Raw genomic sequence first — 16,061 nt, 5'->3', positions numbered from 1 at the left:
GTTTAATACTTAAAGTTAATGTCTAATCTTTTTAGGAACTGATTAACACACACTTAAGTTTTCTGGCATTCTATCTATAAATATTAAGAGATTACTAAGAAATATGATCAGGCAGCGAGAATGTTCATTTAGAGTCCTACCCTGAATTCAATACAGAGTTCTATTTCTCCTGACATCAAAAGGAGTTCTATTTCTCTAAGGGAACCACACTCAGGTGATTTCTTGATTATTGAATCAAATCCAAATTTACTTAACTCTTCTGCAAAAGGCTAGTTATTTAAGCCCTTTAGTATATATTTTAGCTATAAAATTGAAGTCAAGAGGCCTAGATTTATATCTTAGTTCTTATAATTAAGAGCTTTTTGATTTTAGTCTACACCTCTATTATCAAGATACCCTACAACAGCAAGCTTTTAGACATGCTGCCTCAAAAGGAAGGCAAACGAACTAGGCCTTGGTTGGGGAGGAGAAGAAACTTTCCACTTACCTTTGAAATTTTGTCTTACATTTACCATTAGGTTTCTTTTAAAACTCAACGTTGAAGTTTGGATCATAAGCTGATAGGAATAGATTGTGAGAATCCCAAGGATATTATTCTTTATTATGTAACATGTCACAGTGCTGTATTCTTGATTGACTTTTATGCTCCTTATGTGTATAGGGTTCCAAATGATTCAACAAGCTGCAAAGATTTCTTAAAGAGCAGAATTACTGACTGTGTCACCAGGCCTACTACAACTAGTGTAGTGACACATATAAACTGAATGTCTTTTGGAGAATTTCTAAAAACTTGGAATTCATCCTAAGTTTATTAATGAGCCTTAACATGAGACTCATCAATTGTTAGTATGAAAAATGTTGCTAGGTAATGGAAAGACTAAGCTTCTCACAGAATAGTTGTTTTACATGCAAACATGGCTTTGATTTTATAATTTGGAACATACTTTTGTTCATAATCAGAAAAAGAAAAGATTCATTAACAAAATAAAAATTATATCTTCTGTGAGTTCTGAGATAAATATATCTAAGTCATAAAGGTTATAATAAAGTGAGATTACACAAACACATATCCAACTATGATTGAGCTGTTTTACAAAGTGAGTCAGTCCGTTTCATTAATTTTCCTTAGAGTATAAAGGAGAAAATGGATGTTCAGAAGAATGAAGGAAAGACTTTGTATAAAAATATCTGAATTCATCCTTCATTGTTGAAAATTGAAGATCTAGGATAATGCCGACTTCAGGAAGAATAATGTTTATCATTTAATTTAGATGAACAAAAATTCTATTTTCGTGAAAGTATTTATCTTTCATTATAAATTGCCAAGAAGGTCAAATTCAGTTCAATGTGCTTGTCATATTTTAAGGCCGGCCATATTTTAAAATATCTCTTTGAACATTAAATTTTTTTTCCCTGATTTTGTATATCTTTAAGATTTGTCTTTCTTCTGGAAACTCTCTGCCAAATGTGTTAGGAACATGAACCTAAATTATAAGACATTCTATATGTGTTTAGACATCTGCTTCTTTTCTGGTTTCTCCTGGAATTTGAATTACACAGTATGTCTAATTCTTCTTCCTGTCACCACAGGCTTATTCTCGTTTTTGCCCCTGACAGAAAGAGCCTAAAATGACCCAGGAAGGAACCACATCAACAATCTTAGCTCTTCTCCCACGGACTTTACCCACTACTTGGTGAGTAGAGATTTTAAGGCTTTGCTCCAGCTTCTAGTTGCTGGTCTCACAATGATTGCTAGACTCTCTCACTGTTCCCTAAGTCTCTCTCTATCAGTCTTTAAGTTGAGGTCCCTGTAGTGATATTCTGGACTCCAAAGTTATTCCCACCAGTTTTCCAATCCTCTTCATAGAAATAGAGAGAATCAATAGGACAGAGATTCTGCTTTGGTCACTATACAACCCAATTTCCATGTCTAATAGTCCAGTATTGCTCCAAGAATTGAGTACTAAGAACCAGACAATGACAGAGATGATCTGCCTTGCTCCTGTGCTAGAACATTGCCTGAATAACTCTTAAATATTCATTACTATTAGAGAACATAACAGTTTGCCCTTTTAATGAATCAGAATCCCTAATACTGTTGCCTAAATCATAAGTGAATTTGCCATTCGCTGCACTTCAAAGCAATCTCTTCATTTAGGTCAGTTTCTTCAGCAGATGCCTTACCGCAAATTTGTAATTATTCTATTCTCTATTCTGAATTTATCATCCATGTTATTCAATCTACTGATTCCACTTCATATTAAGCATTGTGCTATACTTCTTATATGATTTTGGTTTTACTAATCTCAACTCCCAGAAGAGGAAACCGAAGCTCAGTGGAGTTAAGTATATGTCTTAAATTCTTAAACTAGTAGTGGATAAATTTGATTGAAAGCCAGATCTGTCCTACTTGAAATTCTGTTCTCTCTCAACATGTAGCATGCTATATAACAACTCAAAATACTGCACTAAGTACTATGATTAAAGTTAGATCCAAAATGTAAAGGAAAACCAAGGAAGTGACTTTCTTTCTCTTAACAAAATTTTTGCTAAGTGCCTTCTAAGTGTTAAGTAATCCATTATGGCCTGGAAACATAATGATGACCAAGACAGAAATAGTTCATGATTCCCTGGAAAGAAGCACTTTTACCAGACTCCCTCACTGTTTCTTAAGGTCTGTCTCATCACTGAAACATTCTGAAGACCAATACTTCTTTTTCCACAGACATAACAGCCCTTCAGTGGTATCTGTGCTTCTACCCATCTTTTTCAGCAAGCTTCTTTCATAACTTAGTAGGTTTACACTAGGGAAACAACCCCAAATTGTCACCTAAAATTGCCCTTTTGTCCATCTTTGCTCTATTCTAAGGCAGATCTGGGGTCAAAGACGTGCATAGCTTTAAAATGTTTCCCTTACCAACTTTGTCATTTCCTAAAAGTATTTAAACTCAGATAAACTCAATATTTGACAAAATCTCCAAATAGTTCTTAATATATTCTTATGTTATTGCAAATCCTCAATGCTGACCATGCATACTGAGTTTTCAGGCCAGCTCTCATATCCTTGAATTTCCAAATAATAACTAACTTTAGTAGTGACCCCAGTGTATGGTCATATACAAAATATTCTTATTGATTTGTAATTCGCTTATTTTTTTTTTATCAATTTGGTATCTTGCTCCTTTCTGGATCATTCTTTTTCCAGAGACTTTGACTCAAAACTGGAATTAATGAGTGTAGTTCCTGTACCTGACCTCAACAGAACTCCTCCCACTGAAAGTTTGGAATTTGGGCCAAACTACAGGCAATGTGTATGCCTTTTTTTATTCTTTCCTTATTTAACTCTCAAAAAGGCAATTCATCAAATAATTTTAGCTTACTATAATGTTACAAAATTTAGTTATGGAATATTAATTTGGTAAAATATTGCTTGATTTATACATACCATACAGTACTATAAATAGTGATTTTTTCTTAATTTATGAAACATCAACAATATTGAAAAAAGCTAAGATTCTTATTCAAATATTCTTGTAATTCATTTTCCCTGTAACAGCTGAGGTCGAATTTCTTACATTACTTTTATATATTTTTCCCTGTTGGGTAGTGACTGGTTGACCTTATTTCCCGTTCATCATTGGTATTCTTCTTCACAAGGGCATCTTGCCTCACAAGCAAACAGATTTCAACTTGCAACATAAATTGATATCTAAGACATGTCAACTGAAAATTTTAGTTATTTCCGAAAGCTGCAGGTGCTATGAAATAAAGCCAACTGGAATTCATCTTCCAAATAACACTGAGTGTGACAAAACCTTGTAAGGATTACTTCCAAAAATGTTTAAAAATTAGAATTTGATAAAGGATACATTTCCAAGTATGACTGAAGTTTAAATATCATGAACTTATTTTTACCCCTAAACAACATAAAATTTTCCAAAACCTTGTACTGATCTATATTGTTCCTTCTAATTATCTTGGCAGGAAGAAAATTTGGAATGAAAATATTTGAAATCTGGAATTAATCAGTTAGCTTACCCATCTAAATTCTGACTATCCAGATCAAGATTTTTAAGCAAAGCTATTCACTCTAACTGGTTAAATTCCAACCAGTTCAAACTATCAAATAGATGTTATCTTTTTTTAGCCTTTACACAAAACATTAAGTGTAAATATCTTATCTCAATTCTAATATTGCCTTGCCATGTACCAAATGCCTAATTAAGGATAAATGTGAATAAAACTATGTGGAATGTTCAAAATCTTAGCATGCTTTGTTCTTTGTCAATCAGAGAAATTGCTATACTGTTTATAATTTACTCTATGTCTGAAACACAAACATTTATACATAGTTTCTTTGCCAAATAGAGTTTGCCATTAAAGATTATATACTGGGAGAACTTTATTTGGAAAAGATATAGTGATAAGGGCCTGTTCTATTTTAGTACTTCCTAATCTATCGTTGATATTTTATTCTACTACACAAAGTTTATATAAAAGACAGGAAGAAGTACAAATTTTAAAATTATAAGCTTCAGATAAATCTAAATCTGGATTTAAAAATCAATAATGTAATTATGGTAATAAATTTGCTTAAGACATTTTAACTTAAAATCCTTTAGGACCAAATACATAGGATATTGAACTCATTTTGTACAGTGAACTTCATTTTTTTACTATTAAGTTCCAAATATTTTAGTGTATTTATACCAACAAAATTAAAAATATAGTTTGTGAGCAATAGGTTGTAATCAGGAGACAGAAGTCATGCTAGTGGCTTATTTTTGCTTTTAATTTTTTATTTAGAAATAATTTCAGACTTAATGAAAAGTTGTAAATATAGCACAAAGAGTTCCTGAAATTTCTTTACCAGCTTTTCCGAATGCTAAAAAATTTACATAACCATAGTACAGTTATAAAAGTTAAGAATGTAATATTGATACAATACTATTGACTAATCTAGACATCTTATTCAAATTTACCAGTTGTTCCACTAATTTCTTTTTACCATCCTAACATCCAATCCAGGATTCCTCATTGCATTTAGTTTTCATTTCTCCTTGAGTCTGAATCATATGTTTTTTAGCAAGTATAACACAAAAATTAGTTGCATCCTTCTCAGTGCATCATATTATACCAGGTACATAATAAAAACATATCTCATAGTAGTGATATTAACCTTGATAACTTTGTTAAAGTAGCATCTGCCAAAACACATAAAATTACTGTTTTTTTCACTTTCAATTAATATGTATCTTTTGGGGAGATACTTTGAAACTTTGCAAATATACTGTTTATCATAATACTTTCCCCAACTAATTTTAGCATACATCGATGATACTTGCCTAGGACAATTATTACAGTGTGTCTGCAAACTGGTGATATTCTATTTATCGTATTCTTTCTCTATTTATGTATTCAAATTGTGCTAGATGGAAAAGTTATCTCTATCTATCTATCTATCTATCTATCTATCTATCTATCTATCTCTCTATCATCTCCCATCCATTTATTTATTTAATCGATGTAAACTCATGGACATTTCCTTTAGCTTATGGGATTTAATACATTACTAGCATTGTTATTTAGTGGCTAAAAATGTCCCAGATTTAGCCACTGGTAGCTTTCTGAAGTTGGCTCCTAAGTTCTTTTGATATGGTGTTATTCTTTTTGAGCACTTTCTTATTCTCTGCAATTATATGATTGATGTTCCAAATTCATCTTGTACTTTCCCTGCCTCAGACATAGAACATCCACTTTCTTTTATTGGAAAATGGTGTTTATAATACTATTAAAATAGATATCTGAACTTCACTAGATTTGCTCATTGCTATTAAGGTGTGATTACTTTTAGAGTAATTTGAGCTAAGAAATATATGCATACACACATATTCACACCATTCTACATCAACATCTAACTCTGTACATATTTAATTTTTTAAAGCATGATTCTATATTAATATTTCTGATTCCAATACAAGGTTCGTCTTAGCTTTGTCCTTTTTCTTACTTTTAATTCCTGTCTCTGACAGTTAGAAGCCTGGCTTCCATTATCCACAATATATTTACCTGTTTAAGTGAAGTGTAGAAACCTGACCTCCTTTAATTTTCCTTTACTCTTCCCATTTATAATTATCTTAAATATTTTCTCTATATACATTTAAAGCCATATCAAATAGTGTCCTATTTTTTTTTTCTTCAACAGTGAAATACAATTTAGGAAACGCAACAACAAAAAAATGTATTTATACATGTTTTTGCTCATTCCGTTGTCCTTACTTCTCTCTTGATATTCCAAAGTGCTCTTTTTTATCATTTCCTTTCTGTTTAGATAACTTCCTTTAGTCATTCTTTTAGATCTGCTAATAACAAATTTTCTTAGTTTGTCTACATCTGAAACTACCTTGAGTTTTCCTTAGTTTCTGAAGAGTATTTCCCCAGGATGTAGGCTTCTCATTATTTTTCCTCTGTAGGTAAGGTAACTTTTTCACTGCTTTCAAGTATTTTATTTTTTGTCTTTAATTTTCAGAAGTTTGACTATAATGTTTCTTCATGTGGGTTTGTTTGGGTTTATTCTGTTTTGAGTTCTCTAGGCTTTTAAAATATGTACACTTACATCTTTTGGCAAATTTGGAAAGTTTTCTACCATTATCACTTTGAATACTTTTCCCACCACTTCTTCATTCTCCTCTCCTTCTGGGAATCTAATAACACAAATGTGAGGTCTTTTATTACAGTCTCACAGTAACTACTCTACATTTATACAGTAACTACTCTACATTTATACCAACCAATTTTCATTAAAGAATGTGATTTGATTCGACAAACTCTAAAAAAGGCCAAAACAGCTTTTTCTTTTCTATCCAAGATATGTTAATATTTATGTACAAAACTAGAGCCACATACTCTGCACATATTATGGGTAACCATTCTGGGGTTCCTGAATTCATTTAGAATTATTGGGCATAATGACAAAAATATGAGCAAAGATAACAACCATACAAAGAATTCTTTATTCTCAATGGTCAACTGCATGGGTCACATCAAACATACTGACAGTGAGGTTTACTAATGTCCTTGAATGTCAGTTTCATTGTGCATAAAATGGAAAACTAACAACTTACTTTAAATATAGAATATAAGTATATAAGTATATAAATATAGTATGTAATTTGTGTAAAAGTAGTTAATACAATACATAGCTCAGAGTTGGTGTTCCATATGCTATCATATAACCTTCTTTAGTTTTAGAGGTTCTACTTGAACCAAAAATAAAAAAACATCAAATAACTTGACAAAAAAAAAAACTCGTAACATATTTCACAAACATTTAATATATTTATTACATAAAACATTGCTATAAATTAGTCTAAAAATTTGAAAGATTACATAAAGAGCAGTAATGACCCCAGATTCTCTCTTCTGTCAGAAGATAAGACATTTACTTTCATAAGAAGATTGAAAGAGAGAGAATATGGAGTCAGTCACCAATTATACCTGAGGATGGTGAAGGGGATAGTGGTTAAAATGGGAAATCTCTGTATTAAGATACCAGCGTTTAACCTCTTTCTCTTCTGGGCTTCCTGAATACTATATAAGCCATGTTTATATGTTTCCCTCCTCTGAGCCTCAAGTAGGATCAATGAGAGTTTCTTAGGGAATCTGACACAGCAAAATGACTTACAGAGACCAATATGTGGGGATTTTATAATATAATATCCATATTTGCTCATTCTATTATATAGATGTGAAGACCACCTGCCGAAATGCCTTGCCTCACTCCAAACAAATGTTCCAATTAACATTTTAGCATCTCATTCTTAAAAGTGAATGAATGCAGACGGATCACTAAACATTCAAGTACATGAAAGACAGATACTAATGCCAATAAATAGGAAAAGAAATGGGAATTAGAGGAAATAGAAGCAATTCTGGGAGCATAGAAAAATTGCAAACAAGTAAATAAAAATTATTATTAACATTCTTAGGAAAATAAGAAAAGCATTGAGTTGCACAAAAAATAACAGAATGGAATTTTAAGAAACCCAGTAAACAAGGAAAAATAAATTTTAAAAACTAGAGTAGTTCAAAGATTAAATCAAAGAATTATTCAGAAATAGGTAATATGATAAGAAAATGTAAAATAGGATAGAAAACATACAAAAAATTGAAGATGCAGTACGAGACACTCAAAATTAAACAGTAGGAAATTCAGACAAAAAAAAAAAAAACAGAAAAAAGAAAAAAATAGAAAATTATCAAAAAAATAATCAAGAAAAATTTCCAAAACTGAGAACATCTATTTTTAAATGTAAAAGACTCACTAAATGCACAGAATAACAAATAAACAAAGAATAGCTACATCGAGGTAAATCATCATGAAATTATAGAACCCCAAGGAAAAAGAACAGATTCCAAAGGCTTCCAAAAAGGAGAAAAACAATTAACATGGAAAAGATTAGATGAGCATGATGTTAGATTTCTCAATAACACTAGATGGCAAGCATAAAAGAAGCAACTCTGTCAACAGTCTGATGAAAAACACTCTCCAATCTCAGTTTCAATACTCCATCAAGCTATTAATCAATTGTAAGAATAGATCAAGGTCAGACATATCAATTTAACAAAAATCATCTCCTTGCACTCTTTTAAAGAAAGCTAATAAAAGATATGCTCCCAAGAGAAGCCTACCAAGAAAAAAGAAGTCATGGCTTTCGGGAAGTAGGAGATCCAATACTGTAAGAGGGAGACAGTGATTTATGGTAAGGGAAGCTACAAGATGAGAATTGGGCATGCTCAGAGAGAGACCAGTTTAGATCAGAAGAGCAGACAAGAAAACTCAAAAAAGAGCTCTCAAAAAAAAAACATGAACTAAATAATTGCCTGATTTAGAACTAAATATCATACCTGTGATGAAGAGTTCATTGAAAAATTAGGTGTAGGTACAAGGAAAATCAAATAGGGGGAAAAAATGAGTTATTTACTCAAGAGAAAACAAAATGTTGTGCACAAGTCAGGGAAACGTTTACAAGACTTGACTTTCAATAATATAACATTTTAAAATGTAAAGAATAAATATTGATTAAACTAAAGTTGTCACATAACAATATTTAGAGAATTGGTATTGGGTTATATGTCAGGGGGAGAAATAAGGTAAAATGAGTTAAATATACAACTTCCATAATAGAAATTCAATAGGTGATGTATAAAGTGAACATTCACTATATAGTAATTTTAATCTATCATTTAGATGTACAGAGATAATTGCTAAAAAATAAAGCTAAAATAACATAATAGACTTCAGAGTGGCTGAAATCAGGACAGGCGGGGCAAAGCAGGGGACTTCTATTATTTATTCTAAGACTTATTGAATTATTTAAATATTAAAACTGGGCACATATTAACTAGATAAAAATAAAATTTCAATTTTAAAATAATATACAAGAGAAAAATACATAATTTCATTAAAAAAGAAGATAAAATTTCTTGCTCCAGTTTTTTTTTTTTTTCCCCAATGGTTCCCCTTTGTTCCTATTGCTAATCTAATTTTTGCATTCTGGGGGTTGTCACCTTCACCAAACCTGTGGTCCAGTCACCCAGTTACCATCATATTTCTCAGAAGTTTGGATTGCCGTTGCAGAGTTCTGACATTCTGGGCTTACTCATTCCCCTTGGAGATTTGCAACATGAAGCATCAGTTTACACCCAACTGTTAAAGATGAAGGAAAAGGAGAGGAGATGAATTATACGAAGGAGTATCTGCATGTCTACAGAACTCTAAATGCACAATTGTGGTTTTGGTGGATGTTGGGTGGGATGGGAAGAGAGCTAAGTCAGTGAATAGCTAAGTTCTCTTCCCAATCTTTTTGAAAAAACACATGCATAGACACATGTGAATTATACAAATTATAGCTACAATATAAAGAATAAATTCTATATTTAGTAACTGCCTAATTATACTAATATATACATACAATTTTTTTGTCTATTGACCTCCCCTGCAATGCCAACCTAGTTCTTGTTCTCTCTCTCCTATTCTTTTTTTACTCACACGCCTCATCCACCCCGGATCTATGAAATCTTTATTAACAGCATGGTAGATATTCTCTATTTTCCTCTATGCATATACATTATACAAGCATATATATATAAATATACATAGCCTTATCTCTATATACACATATACATATGAAGGAGGTTTTACCATTAATTCATAGAAATAATTCTTACTGTACACACATTTCTTTATTTTCTTTCCTCACCTATTATTAAATCATAAAAATACTCCTAAATCAGATAAATTATTCTTCCAGTGGCTGAATAATAGTTCACTACACAGGTGGACTATTTTTACATGACCATTTTCCTAGTGATGGTTATTTATTTATTTTATTGTTTTACCTTTAAGAACAAGACAGAAATAAAGCAGTAACCTTTTGTTAATACCTTAATAAGCTATGTTAAGTTGGTTAAATTAAATATTTAATTCAATAATAATTAATAAAACAATCATTTTATTGTATATTATTAGCTATGTGTTTTTTTCTCTGTTTTTTAGTAGAAAAGTAGATATGCCTTCCTCTGTGGTAGGAAAAGAAAGGCTTCTGAGTTAAGAGAATGGGTGAATATTGACAGTGTTCCTCAGGGAAGGCAAACATGGGAGAAACGACGTAACTGTAGAACAACTGCCCAAAGAAAAAGAAAGGAGATACATCTTATGGGCTTTCCATCCAAGTTCTTCTCTAGTTCTGCAGCTATGTAATAAGGATTTCAATTTGTTTGGCATATAACCTATACTACGAATATTTTACTCTAACAGTGCTGCAAATAAAGCTAATGCTATTCCCACTTTCCTTTCCTTCCCTCCCTTTCTTTCTCATCTTCTCCCCCCTTTTCCACTCCTATATTCTCCACTTCTTTATTTCCTTTTATTCTCCTTTATTTCCGCTTTCTTCATTTTTTTTCCCTCTGGATATTTCTTTCAGATATTTTCTCCATCCCACTCACACAACCTTCATTTAATCTTGCCCTTTCAGCAAAAGGAAAGGATCTCGACTTCCTCCCCATAAATGTTTTAGAGATTAAAATTTGTATCAAGCAGTTTCGACATGACACATAATTCATTCCCAGATATAAATATATATGTATATATTGCTGAGCAGATATATCTAAATAATGACTTATGCGATGACTAAATGCTTCTCATATTAAATGTGTATTATATTTACCTCCTTTCTGCAGAAAAACAAGCCATCATTTATCTACTGATACAAAACTAAGTTGATGAATGCTAATGTAGAACCATGCCAAAAGCTGTCTGATTAGAGCTGCAAGAATAGTAACCGTTGGCCCACACCAGAGAAGGCCCCAGAAGCAGTGTAGGTGGAAGTAAAAAGAATCAATGACTAAAAGAAAAAATCCAGATGACAAAAAAGGCTAGTTTAAGGAGAGTAGGAAGAAAGTAAGGCCAAAGGAAAAGGTGGCAAACATATCTGGAATATAATAAACTCAAGGAGATACAGATCAAAAAGGTAGAGACAAATTTTAATCAGCAAGGACTAAAGAGGAACGATTTTGAAAAGAGTCTTATGCTGGAAATTGAAGTAACTCTGTCAAAAAGTCTGAGTTCATGAACCGGACTATTCAGAGCAGCTTTGAGTTCCGAGGTAGAATGGCAATTGAGTAAACAATTTTAACTCTGACTTTTGAAGTGTATCTGCAACCCAGACTGAAGAATCATGTATGTTTCAATGGCCTAACGTTGAAAACAATGCAATTTAGATACCCCCAGTATGAATTCTATTGAAAATCAATACATTTAGATTAGTTAGCATGTCTTCCAGTCTGTATGAAATGGGCTCTCCATTCAAATAGCCAAGATAACATCCTCTCATGGTTTACATCAAGTTTATTTTGTACCTTTGGCATTTGATGGAAAATGACTCGAATGATTTTTATTTTATTTTTATTTTTTTTAGAATGCTGATTTGTCTATGATGACAGTGTAATTGAAGAATAAGCCTATTGCTTTATGCCTTTCATGGTGACAGCACGAATGAGAGGAGTGGCCCGCCTAAATACCTTTCTATGGGACACTAGTTGTAACTTTTAAAAAACTGTTGATTGTTATTGCTTTCTAAAAATAAGCCATACTATTTAAAAATGCAACTTTAAGGCAAAAATTGTAACATTTTTATAAAATTATAAAATTTCAAATTAGAAACATTGGTCAATAGCTAACTAAGAATGGGAATTTATGGCCTGAAGGTGTATTTAAAAAGACTGTTTTCTATGTGGGTAATGCTATTGATGGGAGCATTTGGCTAATAATGGGCACTTGAAGGGTCCATGCATGAGTCAATAAGACTTCTTACTGTGTTCTCTTAATGGACCATTTACTTTCTATTTTGAGGGTTATCAAGGCTGCATTATTTATTTAGTTATATATTGGATTTAGAAAGTGAGCTCTCAAAGCCTATGCTGTGCATGGCTTTTATTGAGTACCAACTCTTCTAAACCCTTAAATATAATGCACTCACGACATGGCCCTTCCCTTCTAATAGCATGATTATATACTGTTTTTAATATACTTATTATTTTTCTATTTGATAATATAATTCTTTAATAGCCATATGGGAACCTCCACGCAGCTAGTTAAACCTGGAAAAACTTTTAAAGGGAGCAATGTGGGTGAGCTTTTTCTCCCTTGAGTCACAGGAGGTTGTAAACTACTTTTCTTTCTGTTAAAACTCATTTCCCTTCCTGGTTCCCACTTTGTCTAACATTTTATTGTAATGTTCCTGGAATCTATTTTGTAGATTTTTTTTATTTTGGCTATAAATGTGCATTGCAGTTTCCATTAATATTGTTTTCTCTTAATGAATTCTATGCTTTTCAGAAAATGATTATACTTAATCTTTTATGTTATAATTGTGCATCTCTTTGTATGTAATAGAGTAATAGAAAAATATAAAGGATACAAAAGATCAAAACATCATAGTCATGAGACTAAATAATGTTTTCTTTTTTAGTTTTATATAACTGTCATTTTGGCTGGAAACTGTCAGAATATGTTTTCAGCTTTCTAGACTATTATCTCTGGGAAGCTTTATTCGATAGCCTTCATCCCCCACCCAGTTTCTGCTTATAACCATCTGAATCTTACAGACTTTATGCATTGGTAGGATTTTGTTTTTCTTTGGTTCTTAGTGTTCCCTCTCTTTTCCATCCTCTGCCTTCCTGCCATCAATCAAACAATTAGCAAATATTTAGTCCACTTGGCTAAGCTGCAAATGCTACATCAGACAGTAAAAATTCAATAAGTGCTTTAAAGAGGCATAGAGTCCAATTAGGGAGATAAAAATATCTTAAACGAATCATTAAGAACTAATTACCACCATTACCTATAACAATATCTAACTTTCAGAGCACTTACTTTAACTAACTGCTTTGTACACATCATCTCATTTAATGACTCTGAGCCTGGGAAAGTCCTCTGGCCTCTCTAAGCTGAGGCTTTTCTGCCTTTATACCATTAAGAGATCTTATTGCTGGCTATCATAGTATACACTCCAGAGTGATTAAGTGAAGGGAGATACTAATGTTAGATATAATAGCCAAGAAAGGCTATATTGGGGAGACAAAGTGTGAATTATTATTTTAAAAATTTATAAATGTTTGCTCTCAAATACATAAGAAAGTAATAAAACATGAATATGAATGCATGTGTATGTATCTATGGGTGTATATTAAGGACGAAGTGGCAAGAAGACTGACTTATATAGGAGTTGTTTCTGCCATATCTTAAATCAAGCTCCTGAAAATGTGGGACTATATTTTAAAAAGCAGTGGAAGCCTCAAGAAGACTGTATGAGCATACACTAAACAAAAGCATGGAGTGTTTCTTCAAAGAAAACAGTCACATGAAACCACTTGATCCAATGACAAAGTGGAATTCAATGAGGATGATCAAACAAGCCCCAAATACACATAAAATACGTGGGATGGGAATATATTGGGTATATAACCAGTACCAGAAGCAGCTGAACAGAGCTACATAAAATAAGTGATGGGGTTGTCCATCACAGAAGGAGTGTGATCATGGAAGGCATTAGAAAAAAGATGCTTTTGAGCAGTATTTAAAGAGATGAAAAAAATGCTAAGTGATGAACATGTGGTGGGCAGAGGCAGTGGTTTTGCCTAATGTAGATGCTCTACATCACCAGTCATCATCTTGGGAAATAAGAAACGAATACATTTAATTCATTTTGTAGCCTGCCAATATTCACGAAAACGTTATCAAAAGGAAATACTGGTGACTGGTGACTTTTAACATTCACTCAAAGAACATTTTACAGATGTTTAGTTAAGAATAGTCACGTTAAAGAATATCTAAATTTGAATTGCATTTCCTTTGGACGTTTCTGTGTTTGGTTTACATAACATCTGGAGTATTTTCTCATTTTATGTTGCTATGCCATTTTATTTACCATTCTTAGAAGTTCATAGTCATCCTGACTTTTGCCCTGCAGACACACACCCTTTCATGTTACAGACCTCTGTTTGGTGTTCCTCTTGTCCTTCCTGGAGCACTCTTTCCTGCTGTTTCATAAGACAGCTGTTCATCCCTGGTGGTCTCTGCTGCTGCTCCCAATCTCTCTGCATTTTCAGAGCCAAAGGATAAACATGGCAATGACTTTTTCACATTTATTTTATTTTGAATTTTTTGGACTTTGAATATCATGAAATAATAATTCAAGAAAAATTGTGATAGAAAACCCTTAAAAACTCACTAAAAACATAAAATATATTTCTTCTGTCAAAAAGGTACATTTGTGGAACTCACAGCTGATCTGGATTAAATTCCTCATTCAGTGAGGCTGTTGTTTGAAACTATTCACAACTAATAATAACTAGATAATAGTATAATAATGTAAAATGATCCTTTAAACTATACATGGATTGCAATTCAACTAAGTATCTTGGTAAATTATCTAAATATATTATGATAATATCATATTATCATTAGCATTCTTATCATTATTATTATGTATTCTCTGAATTCAGAATACATTTGATGCATTTCCTTATATAACTTATCCTTGAAAAAATATTGAAAAAAACTATTATCTTCTGTTTAGAGATGAATAAACTTAAGAAAAGATCTTACAACTCTCTTGCTCTTTGTTATAGCCCAGATAGCAATCTAGACGTTCCAAAGCAGGATAAGAATTACAGCTGCTCTCTAGGGGTCAAGTGCGTTTCTCTTTCTCTTTTGGAAGTCAGGAATTCTATCTGTTCCTTTCTTATAACTATTAAATAACAAATGTGATGAGCTACATATGTAAAGGTATCACAAGAGTAAAAATTTGACTTTTTATGACAGTAGATTAAAAAAATGATTACTCATGAATAGATATGAAACAATATCTCTACTAATTTGGTATAAAATGAACATAAGACAAAAGTTCTGCCGTATTGTTAGAATAAATATTTTTAGGTTGAAGAAAAATAAAAAGCATTTTCTATGTGAAAATTCATTAATTATAATGAAAAACAGGAAAAATATGAAATAGGGTAATGAAAGAAAAGAGAAAAAGAGGGTAGAAGCAAAAGATAGAGTTGAAAATACGTGTAATCTGATCTTGATGTAGAGATATATTATTCCACAAATTACATGAATTAAGTGAGTGGTCATTCTTAATATATCCATTTATTTAATAAATATTTATCAAAGTTATTCAGTCCCTGGCTCTGTGTTAAATATAATATATCACAAAAATAACTACGCAAGTAAAATCTTGGAATCCCTTTTAATTATTTTTAAACCTGAGTTCAAACTAAATTAGTATATTAAATTAGTGATTCCCAGGAGGGAGTTCCTGAACCTGCAGTAGTCCAAGACAGGATTTTCACAGGTCAACAACAGGAGAAAGAAAGAAAGAAAGAAAGAAAGAAAGAAAGAAAGAAAGAAAGAAAGAAAGAAAGAAAGAAAGAAAGAAAGAAAGAAAGAAAGAAAGAAAGAAAGAAAGAAAGAAAGAAAGAAAGAAAGAAAGAAAGAA

This window comes from Pteropus medius, unplaced genomic scaffold (assembly GCF_902729225.1).
Source record: "Pteropus medius unplaced genomic scaffold, Ma_sr-lr_union100, whole genome shotgun sequence".
Lineage (NCBI taxonomy): Eukaryota > Metazoa > Chordata > Mammalia > Chiroptera > Pteropodidae > Pteropus > Pteropus medius.
Note: the sequence above shows the minus strand (reverse complement) of the source record.